This window comes from Ambystoma mexicanum, chromosome 5q (assembly GCF_040938575.1).
Source record: "Ambystoma mexicanum isolate Mex_15411 chromosome 5q, UKY_AmexF1_1, whole genome shotgun sequence".
In the NCBI taxonomy this organism is placed as follows: domain Eukaryota; kingdom Metazoa; phylum Chordata; class Amphibia; order Caudata; family Ambystomatidae; genus Ambystoma; species Ambystoma mexicanum.
This window is the reverse complement of record NC_090933.1, coordinates 808,806,833-808,820,606: the sequence shown is the minus strand read 5'-3', so window position 1 is coordinate 808,820,606 and position 13,774 is coordinate 808,806,833. Positions and strand designations below refer to the sequence as shown.

Below are 13,774 nucleotides of genomic sequence, written 5' to 3'. Positions count from 1 at the left end.
TGCACCTCCCACCATCATGGAGGGGCTATTGTACGCTTGCAACACTACATTCTGCACTGCTAGCGATACCTGAAGAGAACATAATGGGTGAGCAGTGCCTCCATGGTGGCAATGGGCACCTCAGCCAACAGAAGCACAACCCCCCATCTTTTGAATATTCTCCGAAGATGAGAAACGTGATCATCTGTTCCAGCAAAAGCATGCCTCTAACTATTTGTCTCAAGAGTCCTCTGACCTCCTTGCACAGATCCCCAATGAATACAAACTTTTCAATTCAGCAGAGAAATGTTTTGCATCACTTGTGCCCAGCATCCAAGCAAGAGCAAATGCCAAATGGTTGCAGATCATCAGCTGGGAAATTACACCAAGGAGAGCTTCAACGTCATCAAAGTGGAACTACGAGCACTCCGACTAATGACAATGCAAAATCGATATGTGTTGGACCTTCTCAGGGCTATGGAAGGTGGTGTTTGCAAAAAGATCCGGAGTTCATGTTGCCCATTCGTATCTTCTTCGATGCTGAGAACGGGACACCATCACACGTTATAGCAGCAGTGCATGAACTCGGTGTAAAAATGAGAAAAGAAGGAGGAGTGGAAGAAAATGACTGGCTTGGAACAATCATGAAGATGCTGATACCTGTCATCGTGTTCCTCCTGCTGATCTTCTGTGTGTGCCAGTTAGGGCTCAGATGCTGCACAGAGGCGGTTCTGAGTAGTGCGATGATGATGGTGACTATTGCTAATAGAAATATAAATAACAAGGTGCCTCATGATATGAAGGAAGCGCAGGTACAAACTGGTGAGAGTGATGAGCCTAAATACTGCATGGTGGCAATATACCACACCAGGGATGAGGTAGACAATTACCATCATACCATTATCAAACAGCCCCAGGATCTCAAAAATTACAAGGTGGTGTGGGTCGACCTAGATGCGGATGGGGGATGCTGATACACATCTGACCCTCTCGCACTGACCATTCCAGAACATTCACCATAGACTTAATCCAGTGCAGCAGTATAATCTCCGCAAAAGAAACACTCATCTGATTGTATTATGAGGCACCAGGAAAGGCACCTGAAAGCGGGACCTGCACTGTCAAAGGAGCCCTGAATGTGTAGGTCGGCATGCCTATATATCATCCCCACTTTCCTAAGCAGCCCCATGCTGATCAAGTGTCCATCATTATTTGTGATTTGTTAGCTTCTGTTGTTTAGTTTAGATAGTTAGCATTGTAGCGCATCTCTGCTTTGACCTTCACCTCGAGGATGAGCCCAGCTGACCATGTGCACCATGATCGACTGAGAAGCCACAACCAATGGAGCCCCACATCCCATGTGGAGCTGGTTTTAGGATATGTTTCCAGCCAATCAAGTATGCTGAAGTGTTACCTATGTATGATGTCACTTATGATGCTTGGCGCCTTTTTAGTATGCTGCCCGTGCAATTTTTAGTAGAGCGTTCTCGGGCAGCAGAGTTCTTTGCTGGCATACTTTACATGATATTAACTTTGTCATCCTTGCAACTCATCTCTGACGGGGGGTGTGTTATTTTTACTTTTGCATTTTTTATGAGGGCACGTGTAAAAAAAGGGTGACTGCCTTCAAGATGCAGGACAATAAATCCAGCTGAATACATTGCAGAAACAATTGAGGAGGGGGACTACATGCGTGACTGCCCAGCTTGCATAGACAGGAGCGAAGGTAACCCCCTGGTTAAGGAAGAGGTAATTGAAGGGGAGACATGATTTTCATTGACGGAAGCTCCGGTGTTGATCAGATAATGGGACAAAGACATTCAGGTTCTGCAGTGCTAGGCCACAGACATGGGGTACATGAGGGTGAGGAGTTGATAGTGTACGCACAGACATGACTACCGGACCACTACTCTACACAGGTGGCAGAACCGGTAGCATTTATTGAAGCGCTGAATATGTCAGAGGGCCAGGTAGTAAACATTTTCTCTGATTTGGCCTATGTCACTTCCACAGTGCACTCAGGACTAGCAAGATGGGAGAGGAGAGGGTTCAAAAGAAGTGATGGCACACCTGTTCGGCATGCAGGGTTACTCAGTAAATTATTAGAAATGTTGCCACTTCCAGTAGAACTAGCATTAATAAAATGCAAGGCCCACACAGGAAGGCAAGATTTTATTTCAGTAGGAAATGAAAGAGCAGTCAGAGCAGCAAAAGAAGCAGCATATCTACCAAAAGGAACACATGTGCTTTCCCTGGCGAAAAGGAAAAAAAGACCCCTACTAGCAGTTATGAACGTGTGCAAAGTAAAAGATGCGTTGCCAGAATCTTCTAATGCAACCCCAATCATGCAGATAATAGAGTTGCAGGGAGAAGCATCAGATGGGGAGAAAGAGATGTGGAAGAGGAGAGGATGCTCTTTACACCCAACTGATTTGGTATGGTGGCATGACAGCACAGGAAACGTGGTCATGCCAAAGAATTGATTGCATGTGGCTGCGAGGATAAGTTAAGACTGGTTTGTGCCAAATTTGCATGAGCATGTTGGGGAGTTTGTAAATAACTGCATGATAGGTCCGAAATATTTGCCAGGACACACATTGAGCGTTGTGCAGGGAACTTGCTGCGACCAGAAGGCCCCTTCCAGCAATTGGAAATTGACTATGTTGATATCCAAAAGAAATATACCTCATATAGCTATCTGCTTGTAGTGGTGTGTCCATTCTCACGTTGGCTTGAGACAGGTCCCTGTTCCCATAATGACTCCGGTTCTGCTGCCAGGTTCCTGGTGAGGGAGGTGTTCCCAAGATGGGGGATTCCAGATGTAATTATTTCTGAGAATGGTCCATAATGATTTAATAAAGGAGGTAACAACACTCCTATGGATAAAGCATGAACTATGCACAGTTTAGCATCCAAAAGCCAATGGTTTGGTAGAAAAGATTAATGGACTGCTTAAAATGCACTTAGCAAAGCATACGCAAATGCTTGGAAAATCCTGGATTCACTGCTTGCCTTCTGCTTTGTTTGCATTGCACTATACTCCTGGAGGAGATCACCACTTGAGTCCTCATGAGATGGTTATAGGGCGCAGAATGCACAAAATCCCTTCGCTATATCTCCTTGCAGAGGAGGCCAGAAACTGAAAGTGGTCAATCAGGTAAATTCCCAGCAGCACCTCTTTACCGAGTGGACGAGATATTTGTAAAGAATCACATCCATAACTGGAAGGAATAATGCTTACTGGCCCACATACCATGATCTATCTGATACCCACAGTTATGAATATCGATGGGCAGCGGGGATGGGTCCACATCACCAACGTACACAAAGGCCCTCATTACAACCCAGGCGTTAAGGGGTTAACGGCGCCGTAAAAGGTGGCGGCGCCGTTAAACCCTTAACACCTGATTACGAGGTCCCTTTGCGGGTGGCACTTTAACGCCTGCTTTTTGCAGGCGTTAAAAAAACAACCCGCAAAGGGACCTTGGTGCTAAGTACGGTGCCGCAATTTGCGGCACCATACTTAGCGCCTTCCCCATTCCCATTGAGCCCTATGTGGCAAAGATGGGAATGGGGAAGGGCCATGGCGGCATGGGGAATTACCGCCCCGCCAACCTCGGAATGGGGCGGTAATTCCCCTAATAGCACCATGGTCCAATGCCTGGGTCGTGATGAGGGCCAAAGACAAAACCTCTGTCTCCCCAAGCACAAAATGATGGGAAGTATGTGAGACATGTCTTTAAACTTTTTCTCTGCTTTCAGACTATATCAAAATCCAGCAAAAGAAAACGATGAAAAGGACTTTAAAGAAAGTGTTTGAATGAAGAAGAAACAGAAGTTTTCAGTATTTTGGAGTGTAATGATAATAACATGTTTTAGTATAGGAGTAATGATTCTGATCTATTTGATGTTAAGAGAAAGAAGTGGAACGTGATTAAATAAAACAATAAATAGAGAAAAAATGAGTTCAATGACTGAGGATGGTTTCCAAAACGGATACCCTGGTGTCATACAAGGCCATTGATGAGGGTAGAAGGAGCACTATGATATGGGGACCAATGGGAGGGGGGGAATAATGCAATGTTGTGCTGAAGGATTGGTAGGTTTGGAACAAAACATGGCTGCTGTGGTGAATAACAGTTCCAAGGCAATCTGGGGATAATATGTAAATGGTTTAACTTAGTTGCATGAAATGCATCAACCAGTTGACATCAAGAGCTTTACACAATTCCCTTTGTGTTTCAGATTGAGTGGATCTATCGACCTGGGCAATAATTCTGGATGCGCCAAGGTGATGGAGAATGCAGCGCTGATGCAAGGGGCTGCTGTGATATGGATAACTGGTTGGCCTCTGGATCGAAGGCCTATGCCCAGCTTCCACCTGACGGGAGTCGTATTTGTGCCCTTGTCACCTTGCATAGTCCTAGACTGGTAGTGCCTCGAAATAGCACTACCCTGAAATTTTGTTGCAGGGAAAAATGGCACAGCAAGAGGAATATAAATCAACAAAAAGGAGGAAGAGGACCCATCATTATTTTTCTGAGAAGAGTTTAAAAAACCGGGTCACTATCCCAGATGAGTACAGACTGTTCTCTACGCCTGCAATGTTTTTTTACCTCATTTCTGTTCCCAGATGTCCAGGCCGCCACTAATGCAAAGTGGTTGCAGCTCACCAGATAAGAACTGTTACAGTTGGCAAACTCAACCGCAAATGGTTTGAATGCAATTAAGGAAGAGATGAGGGTGCTATGCTTGGTGGCCCTCCAAAACAGGAATGTGTTGGACCAGTTAATGGCTATTGAGGGGGTAGTCTGTGGTAAACTCAGGAGCAGTGGCTGCACAGTGATACCTGATGGAGAGGCTTCTAATGGAACATTAAAAGCAGCGATAATGGACCACCAAGGGGCGCTGAGGGCAATGGCCGCCTAAAGCTCGGCTCCCAGCCTAGAGGAGACATTTGCGATAGGTTAGAGCAGACCCAAGGATAAAAACCAGCAAGAAATACCTGCAATTAGAAGAGAAAACCATAGCAGGAGAGAAACAGGCCAAAAAAGGAGAAACGAGTTGTGAACGACAAACCTGCGAAGCTGCCCATCCCCCGCTGGCGAAGATCCAAAAAAATAATAATTGGCGGACGCGTAAGTCAGTTGATCCAGCCCGTGACGACCCAGCAATCTTGATGAGCATACCAGAGAGAAACTCCGGGCTCCAGTGGAAAATCCTGAGACCCAGCCCGGATCACAGTGAGGTGTAGAAGAATCAGCCCAGAGAAACCCTTGGAGCCGCAGCAGACCTGAGCAGCTTGCGGGAGACTTCCTCGCCGGAGAACCCGGAAGACAGCGTGGAGAGGTCCACATCACCTCTGGGCAGAGAGAGTGGTGCAGACGGTGCTGGACCAGCGCTGCAGGAAGGAATACCTGGGGGAGATCCAGTGAGGACGGCTCAAGCAGTGGAGACCCCTGCGGCATCCCAACGGGAGGTGACAGAGCGACGGCGAAGATATGCACGAAAAGGAGAAGGTTAGTGCATCCCGAAAGCGGACCCACAACGGATGTGAGACAGCAGCTTCCAGGTGCTTGTGGCACGGAGGGGGCCCCGGAGAGCGTATGCAGACTCAAGCTCAGGCACGATGGAGAGCGGGGTATAGAGCTGACAGCCCGCGTAGGGCACATACATTGAAGTGACACACAGAGAAGAATAGCTCACAAACCACACCAGAGCTAAACCCAAAGCAGGGAGAGGAGGCTCAAACCGCTGTGGGAGAACCAAGGCAGAAGTTAGCACGGAGACAAAGGAGCCCGGATTCCGAGAGCCCTAGACAACAGGGAGACTGTGAACAGCAAGGGGGGCTCCACGTGGACTGCGAAGCCCCTAATTTACAAATGGCCCAAGGAGGACAGGGGCCGTGAGTGCCTCGGCAGCAGGGGGCAAGCCAGAGAAGAAAGAGGCAGCATAGAGGTGGCAAAAAGCGTTACAAGCATTACAACTCCCCAGAGGTGAAGGGGGAGATAGATGGGGCACAGGGGCCAATCATAGACACCACCAAGCCGCCTGATTGTTGTGAACCACTCAGGATAGACGCACAGAAAGCAAAGCCTGCTGGAGGCAACACCCTGCCAGCAACCCAAAAACAATAAATGGAGCCGGATGGCGCATGGGATCACGACACTAGAGGGGTAACTGGATCAGCACAAACCCCCGGGCTAGCAACCACAGTGGAGGAACTCAGCGACTTTCACGTGCCGACAGAGGGGGGCGTGAAAAAGCTGCAGCAATATCAGAGAACAGCAACAAGTGAACAACGAACCACAGGGCAGACATCAGACAAAATGGCCACAGTAGCCACCAAAGACAATACTGCAGGAATCCTGGCGGAAATAAAAGCACTGCGATCAGACATCCAAACCTCCATATCAGAAATACGTGGAAAAGTGGACATTATTGAAGGGAATGTTGAAAATCTCGAGCACAATCAAACCAATGTGGACCTAATAGAAATGAACTTGAACGCCAGGATGACAGATATTGAACAAAAAGAGGAGGAACTGGCACTCAAAATTGACGACATGGAAAACAGAGAAAGGAGACTGAACCTGAGAATATTGGGTCTAAAGGAGAAGGATGGAGAAACCGCTCAGCAAGTGGAAAAATGGTCCAAGACATAATTAACCAAGTGTTTGAAGACGAGTGGGGGAAGTTGTTTCCATTGAAAGAGCCCACAGAGGAGGCAGGGCATTTGGTAAAGGGCCCCCCACTCAGTTGTAGTCAAATTTCTGAGATACAAAGAAAAGACAGAGATCCTGGACTGGGCTTAGCAGGAACAGGAAATTACTTTCAAAGGCTCTCAAATAAAAGATTTTCAAAATCTATCAAGCTTCACGCTGGCGAGGAGGAGAGCATGTAGGCCCCTGACCATGTGGCTTACTGACCAATCGATCCGATACAGATGGGGATATCCATTCGACGTGACCTTCGAACACAAAGGAGAAGATTATAGGGTCACAACCCCTGAGGAAGCAATGCAAGTCTTGCACAGCCTGGAGAACCAAAATGGTGACGGGGGCCCGTAGGCCCCTCGGGTTCGGAGTCAACACAGAGGAGCGAGAGATCAGAAGTGTCACAGAGGCAGAAGAGAGGCAAGGGAGGTCGAAAAATACTTTAAACTGAGTCCAATCTCGCCAGAGAAATCCCCATGAGAAGCCACATAAAGATGGCCCCAAATGCACCACGTCACACAGACCTGCACTAACCAAACATGCTCCACAATTGGCAACACACGACAACAAGCGAAAAGAGGTATAGTAGGGTCAGAAATCACCCTGTTGAGGCTGGCAAGATAAACCTTGGTGACCCTCAGTTTTAAGAGGGCATCTCCAACTCAAAGAACTGAGCCATCAACAATGGCAAAGGTTCAGTTGACAAGTTTAATTAGTTATACGGTTAAGAGGGGGGGACAAGCGGAGACGGGAAACCAAACCAGGAGTCCGGACCCCAGTGTTAGGTAGAGGTTTCCCAACCGGGGATCAGTTATGGTTAACGCAGTGGGGTGAATGGAAGGGGGAAGCAAGTGGCTTAGCAAAATTAAGAGGGAGGCATGGAATCCTGGGAGGCCAAAATGTGCTCTACTACCCGGAGGAATGGGATCCACTCTACGGGAAACAAAAAGTGCCAATGCCCACCTGGGAAGAGCTACCCTAAGGGTGGGCACTCTGAACGTGATGGGTCTCAGCTCATCTACTAAAAGATCCCTACTGGTGAGAGAGTTTGAGATGGCGGAGCTCGATGTCCTGTTCATAAAAGAGACCAGACTCAAAGCGGGAGAGGAACGAGCATTAAGGGGAAAAACAGTGGGACAAACAATCTGGGCATCAGGAGAGTGCAAAAAAGGTGGAGTGGGAATTCTCCTCAACAAGAGACTCAGGCTAGAGAACCCAGCGGTGGAGCCCTCACTAGAAGGCAGGCGCCTTATAATCAGGGGCAAATGGGAAACCGCCCAAATAGCGCTCATAGGGGTCTACACGCCCAATCAAGGGCAGGGTCCATTCAATTAAGGAGCTCTAGCATCCCTGAAGGTGAGGGGGGAAGACTTGATCATGGTGGGAGGGGACTTTAATACATGGGCAGACCCCCAATTGGATAGGCAACAGACAAGACTAATGAACAAGAGCATCCCGAGGGAGAAGCCATGTAGATTTAAGGCCATGCTAGAGATGGAGGGGCTGATTGATGCCTGGAGGTACTGCAATCCTGGGAAACGGGGCTGCACATTCAAGTCAGAAGTGCATGACACATTCACTAGGATCGACTACTTGCTGATTGACAAAGAAAACCAGTCAATACCAGCACTACACGACCGGAAGCTCGGTCGGACTATGATATGGTAATAACATCCCTAGAGCTAGAGCGATTGGGGCGCAGAAACACAAGATGGAGATGCAATGACTCCCTGTGGAGGGACAAAATGTATGAACAAGAACTGGGCAAAGAGATAGACGAATACTTCCAGACCAATGATAATGGGGAGGTGAACAAGAACACATTATGAGAGGCAGGCAAGGCAGTGTGGAGGGGACACCTAATGAGAGAAAGGGCAAGGAGGAAGAGAGAACGTAAAATCTTGGAAGACAAATTAAGGGGGGGATATTGTGGAGCTGGAGGAGAGGCTGCATGTTTAGGGGGTATACCAGGAGGAACATATGTCAGCAAGGCAGTGTGGAGGGGACACCTAATGAGAGAAACCGCAAGGAGGAAGAGAGAACGTAAAATCTTGGAAGACAAATTAAGGGGGGATATTGTGGAGCTGGAGGAGAGGCTGCATGTTTAGGGGGTATACCAGGAGGAACATATGTCAACCCTCAACAGGAAGCGGGAAGACCTTAAGGCCACGGGAAAAGGTGACATAATAAGAAACAGACCTTCTATGAAAAGGGGGACAAGGCTGACAGAATGTTAGCCACGAGAGTAAGGACCCAAAGAGCAGAAAGATGGGTTGAAGCTATCCAAACAGAAGAGGGTGAACCAGTACGGGCTCCAAACAAAATAGCAGGCCTATTCGCTTACTTCTATGAAAATCTCTACACAACAGAGGGGGGTGGGGATCTGAGGGAAATTAAAGAATACATAGACGCAGCAGGTCTCTCCCGTTTCAAAGAACCGGAACAATCCCTCCTCGATTCGGACATCACCTCCGAAGATGTTGAGGCGCCGATCAAAAGACTCCTGCAGGGAGGGGCAACGGTGGAGGACGGAATTTACCATGGGGTTCTACAAACAGTTTGCAGGAAACCTCTCCCCCCACATGTTCTCACTTTTTAACCATATAAGAGAGTCGGCCCATGCTCCCTCCTTGTTTTCAACTGCGCACATAGTAGTAATCCCCAAGGCAGGGAGGGACCCCACATGTTGCAAGTCTTACCCACCAATATCGCTCCTGAATGCGGATGCTAAAATATACACCAGAGTGATTGCAACACGGATGGACGACATTGTGCCCCGCATGGTTCACCCTGACCAGGTGGGCTTCATAAGGGACAGGCAAGGAGCAGATGCAATGCGAAAAACCATTAACATAATGGAACATACAGGGATCATCGAAGGTAATCAAGCCCTCCTAAGCATGGACTCTGAGAAAGCCTATGACAGGGTAGATGTAACGCTCACCTGATTCCCGTAGAGGCGCCGGTCTTGACTGGGCGTATACCGTATCTGCAAAGGTGATGTGTAACACACGGCTGGCTCTTTGGGCTGGACCTCTGTGCACTGTATGTCTGACTTGAAGGGTAAGATGTCTGCAGATAGAAAATATAGGATTAAGGAACTGGGTTATTGAATGTCTCTCTCTTCTTCCCTTTCTCTTCTCCTGTAGAACCCCAAAGGTTAACGCTCTCACCTTAGGTAAGTGAACGCCGTGCTCTCCATCTGCCTCGGGCAGGGTGCTGTAACCAGTTTCTTCACTGGATAAGGGGAGCAGGCCTCTTGACTTCAGAGGACTGCTGTCCGTCGTTTACTGCACGAACGGTAAGTTTCGAGTAATTCTAATGTCTTTAAAGTCTTTAGTAATGATGTTTCTTGTTTTGCAGGGTTCCGGCGATGGCGGATGACGGGCTGAAGTGAGTTGAAGATGGAGCCCGTGTGATGATTAGAAGCGCCTGGAAGCACATAAGTAAGCGCTTTTTGCCTGCTTCACGATGCGCTCTAACTGTCTTTTTATTTTGCAGGTACAAGTTCGGAGCGGCTGCAGGGTGCCGGAATACCCACTGGGTTAGATGTGGAAAGGAGTAATGGCACGTGAGTATTAAAGTTCCCGAATGTCTTTAAACACACCTTGTTTTGTCTTTCAGATGCGGGATGCAGCGCCGAAGGCCTCCGGAGCGTGCGAAGAGTTGGTAAGCTTTTGTCTTTCAGATGCCGGAATGCAGTGTGAAGACCTCCGGAGCGCACGAAGAGTAGGTAAGCCTTTGTCTTTCAGATGCCGGAATGCAGCGCGAGGCGTTGGTGACAGCCGATGGACCAGGTAAGTGAAGAGCTGTCACTGAAGACCGTAATGCTAACCTGTTCTTTCTTGTCTTTATAGGTGTTGCTGAAGACTGGATTCAGGATGGTAAGCCTTTTTCCTTAGGCCCAGGATCAGATGCAGAAGACACGATGAGCGTTCTGCTGCAGAGGATGCAGAATAACGCAAAGCAAGATTCATCCATCGGGTGTGGTTTAAATAGCCTCCTGTAGTGCTTAGGTGTCTCCTTCCACAGCCACGCCTAGGTAAGAAAAGAGTTCCTGCTTTCCAGAAGAGTTCCAGTGTTCCGAATCTAGGGAGTGGCTCCTGCCCCACCCAACAGGAAAAGTAGTTCCAAACAGAAGAGGATCAGAGGCTCAACTGGCAGGCAAGTAAGCAGCATGGTCTGCTGCAGGTAAGTCCACCCAAGCATTATGAGCCCGGCGCTTCCAGCGCTGGGACTGGGCATATTTATGAGCCTGGTGCCACTGGCGCCAGGACTGGGTCCAAAAGGTCCCAATTGGGACTGGTTGGCACTCGGAACCTGGGTTATGGATCTGCTTCCAAGGGAGTTGGGAAAACCCTGACCTTTTGGAAGCAAAGATCATGACAGTAGAGTGGGAGTTCCTGTGGTGCGTGTTGAGGAACATGGGTTTCGGGGAGACGTTGATAAGAGGGATCAAAGCCCTATACATGAACCAACAGGAAGGGTGGTCGTCAACAACTCTACATCGAGAGAAATCGCCCTATCCAGGGGGACCAGGCAAGGATGTCCCCTCTCTCCACTTCTATATGCCCTATCCATGGAGCCCCTGGGTAACAACATCAGGAGAGAAAAAACAATACGAGAGGTAACAATAGGGGAGAATGAATACAAGTTAGCAATGTTTGCGGACGACATCCTCCTCTACTTGGAAAACCCACAAAATGATATCCGGAAAGTCCTACAGACAATCCAAGAATTTGGTAAATGGGCCGGACTCCAAGTCAACCCTGACAAATCAACACTCTTTCTTTACAAGGCGCCGGAACATCTGAGGAACGACTCAACGATAGTGGGAGGCATACCAACCTCACAGCAAACTTTTCAATACTTAGGAATCAATATTGCAATGAACAGAGAAAAGCTCTATGATTCTAACTTGCCCCCCCCCCGATGATAGAAATAACTAAAGACTTAGAGCGATGGGCCAAACTTACAATATCCGGGCTGGGATGGCTCAACGCCATACCAATGGTAGTGCTCCCCAAGTTACTATACCAATACCAAATGCTCCCCATTGCCATGCCGGAATCCCATTTTACAGAGATAAAGAGATCACTCATCAGATTCTTGTGGGAAAGGAAAAAGCAGAGAATCTCATACGCCACACTGACCCAACCAAAGGGAAAGGGAGGAACGGGGCTCTCCGATATGTACACTTACTACCGGGCAGCCCAGTTCATGGCCATAGTCAGACACCTATGACAAGACAAGCAAAAACAATGGGTATCAATCGAAAACTACAGAATGAGGCTGGTTTCATTGGGAGAGTGGCTATGGGCGCCGAAGAACTCATTCCCGAAAAGCGTCATTGAACACTTTGCGATGGGATGTCTCCTGCGGCTATGGTGGCAGAAGGGGGAAATGAAGGGACTTACGTCATGGCCTTCATCTATGAGATGTATCTGGGGCCCTCCAATTCGCAATGATAGAACTCAGCCACAACGATTCCAGGATTTGTACGAAGCCAGTCAAAAGGGTGGGCCAGCTAATAAAACCAAAGGGGTGCATATCAATTTAAGACCTAGAGGCTGGCCTGCAGATGGGGCCACTGCACATATTCAAATTTCTCCAATTGAAAGGTTTGCTGTCAGCGGTGAAATGGAAGAATAACCTTATGAGAGACCTCACCCCCCTGGAAAAAATTCGAAGTGAATAGACTCACACCAAGGGTCTCATCTCAAAATTATACACGACAATCAACAATACGAGGAAATGCAAAACAGAGAGTCTCTGAAAAAGATGGGAAACAGATATGGGCCCAATGACAGATAACCTGTGGTCATTGCTGCGCAGATCAGCACACAGGATGTCGATCTCTGCCCAATACAAACTCCATGGTCTAAAATTATTACACAGGTGACAATTCGATCCAAAAAGGCTCTCGAAAATGTTCGCCCAAACGAGTCCTATGTGCTGGAGGGGATGTGGTGCCCAGGCGGACTATTGGCACATGTGGTGGGCCTGCCCAAAGTCACAGGCATACTGGAAGGAGATGTTAGCGTGGATTCGGAAGATTGAAGCGGTCCCCAGAGAGCTAAACCCCAAGCTAGTCCTATTTGGTCTGGAACAGCAAGAAGAGCGATGGACAAAGGTTCCACACATGACCCACTTCCTATAACTGGCTAGGGCGTGCATCATGATCAGCTGGAAATCGCCCGCTCTACCAACCAAAGCTACCTGAGCAAGAAAAGCCAAAGACCTGTACGAGATGGAAAATATAACTAGCCTCCTGTACGACCACCTACCGAAGAGAGAAATGGAATGGGCGCCCTTCCTCGAGGCCTATAAAGGACAGAGTTCAAGCTGCCAGGATTCTTGTTCCTAAGGACACATGCTACAAGAAACAGAAGCTCGCCGATTGCTTCCATCCCAAACAGTTGGGGGGGAGGGGCTGGGGAGGAGATGGGGGGATTTTTGTTACTGCATTCATGGTTGATGATTAAGCTGTATGCGTTTGAAAAATGCCTAAAAAATCTTTTTTTTTTAAAAAAGCAGCGATAGCGGAAATACGGACTATCCATGGAAATATGACCAGTAAAATTAATGGAGTCGGCGAATCTCTGGATGGTTGGGAGGAGATTGGGGAGATATGATAAACTTGTAAAAAATGTGGATTCACAAACATAAAGTAGCAGAAAGGTAACGAGAGGCACAAAAAGAGTTAGTTATTGATATATTAATAAAAGGGGGACTAATGTTATGAAAATGCAAGTTCTGCGAACTGAAAAGGTGCACACATATCAATTGCGAGAGTAGCACTATAAAGGGGAAGGGGATCCTTTTAATCATTACACAAGTCAAACTCAAAATTAAAATAATTGACAGATAACAGAAATGTAGGGGCACCGGTGAGTATAACCAAACCTAGAGGTAGGCTAAAACGCGGTAAATAGGCCTCGTAGCATACTATGCAGCCAACCTGTATTAACTTTAACTAATCTGCAACAAAGCCGTAGTGGTTGGTACACATCACAGGTACCATGATCTCAGGCTGGTAAGAAGCAAAACAACAGTTGTTATTTTTCGAGGTCACAGAT

The 13,774-nt window shown here is 47.8% G+C and overlaps 1 protein-coding gene across 2 annotated transcripts in view; it reads right to left on the bottom strand.

The window, feature by feature from the left end:
* Positions 1–13,774, bottom strand: part of LOC138497680 (carbonic anhydrase 13-like) — a 1,250,189-nt gene that overhangs the window by 931,692 nt on the left and 304,723 nt on the right. The gene's annotated exons all lie outside the window — the stretch shown is intronic.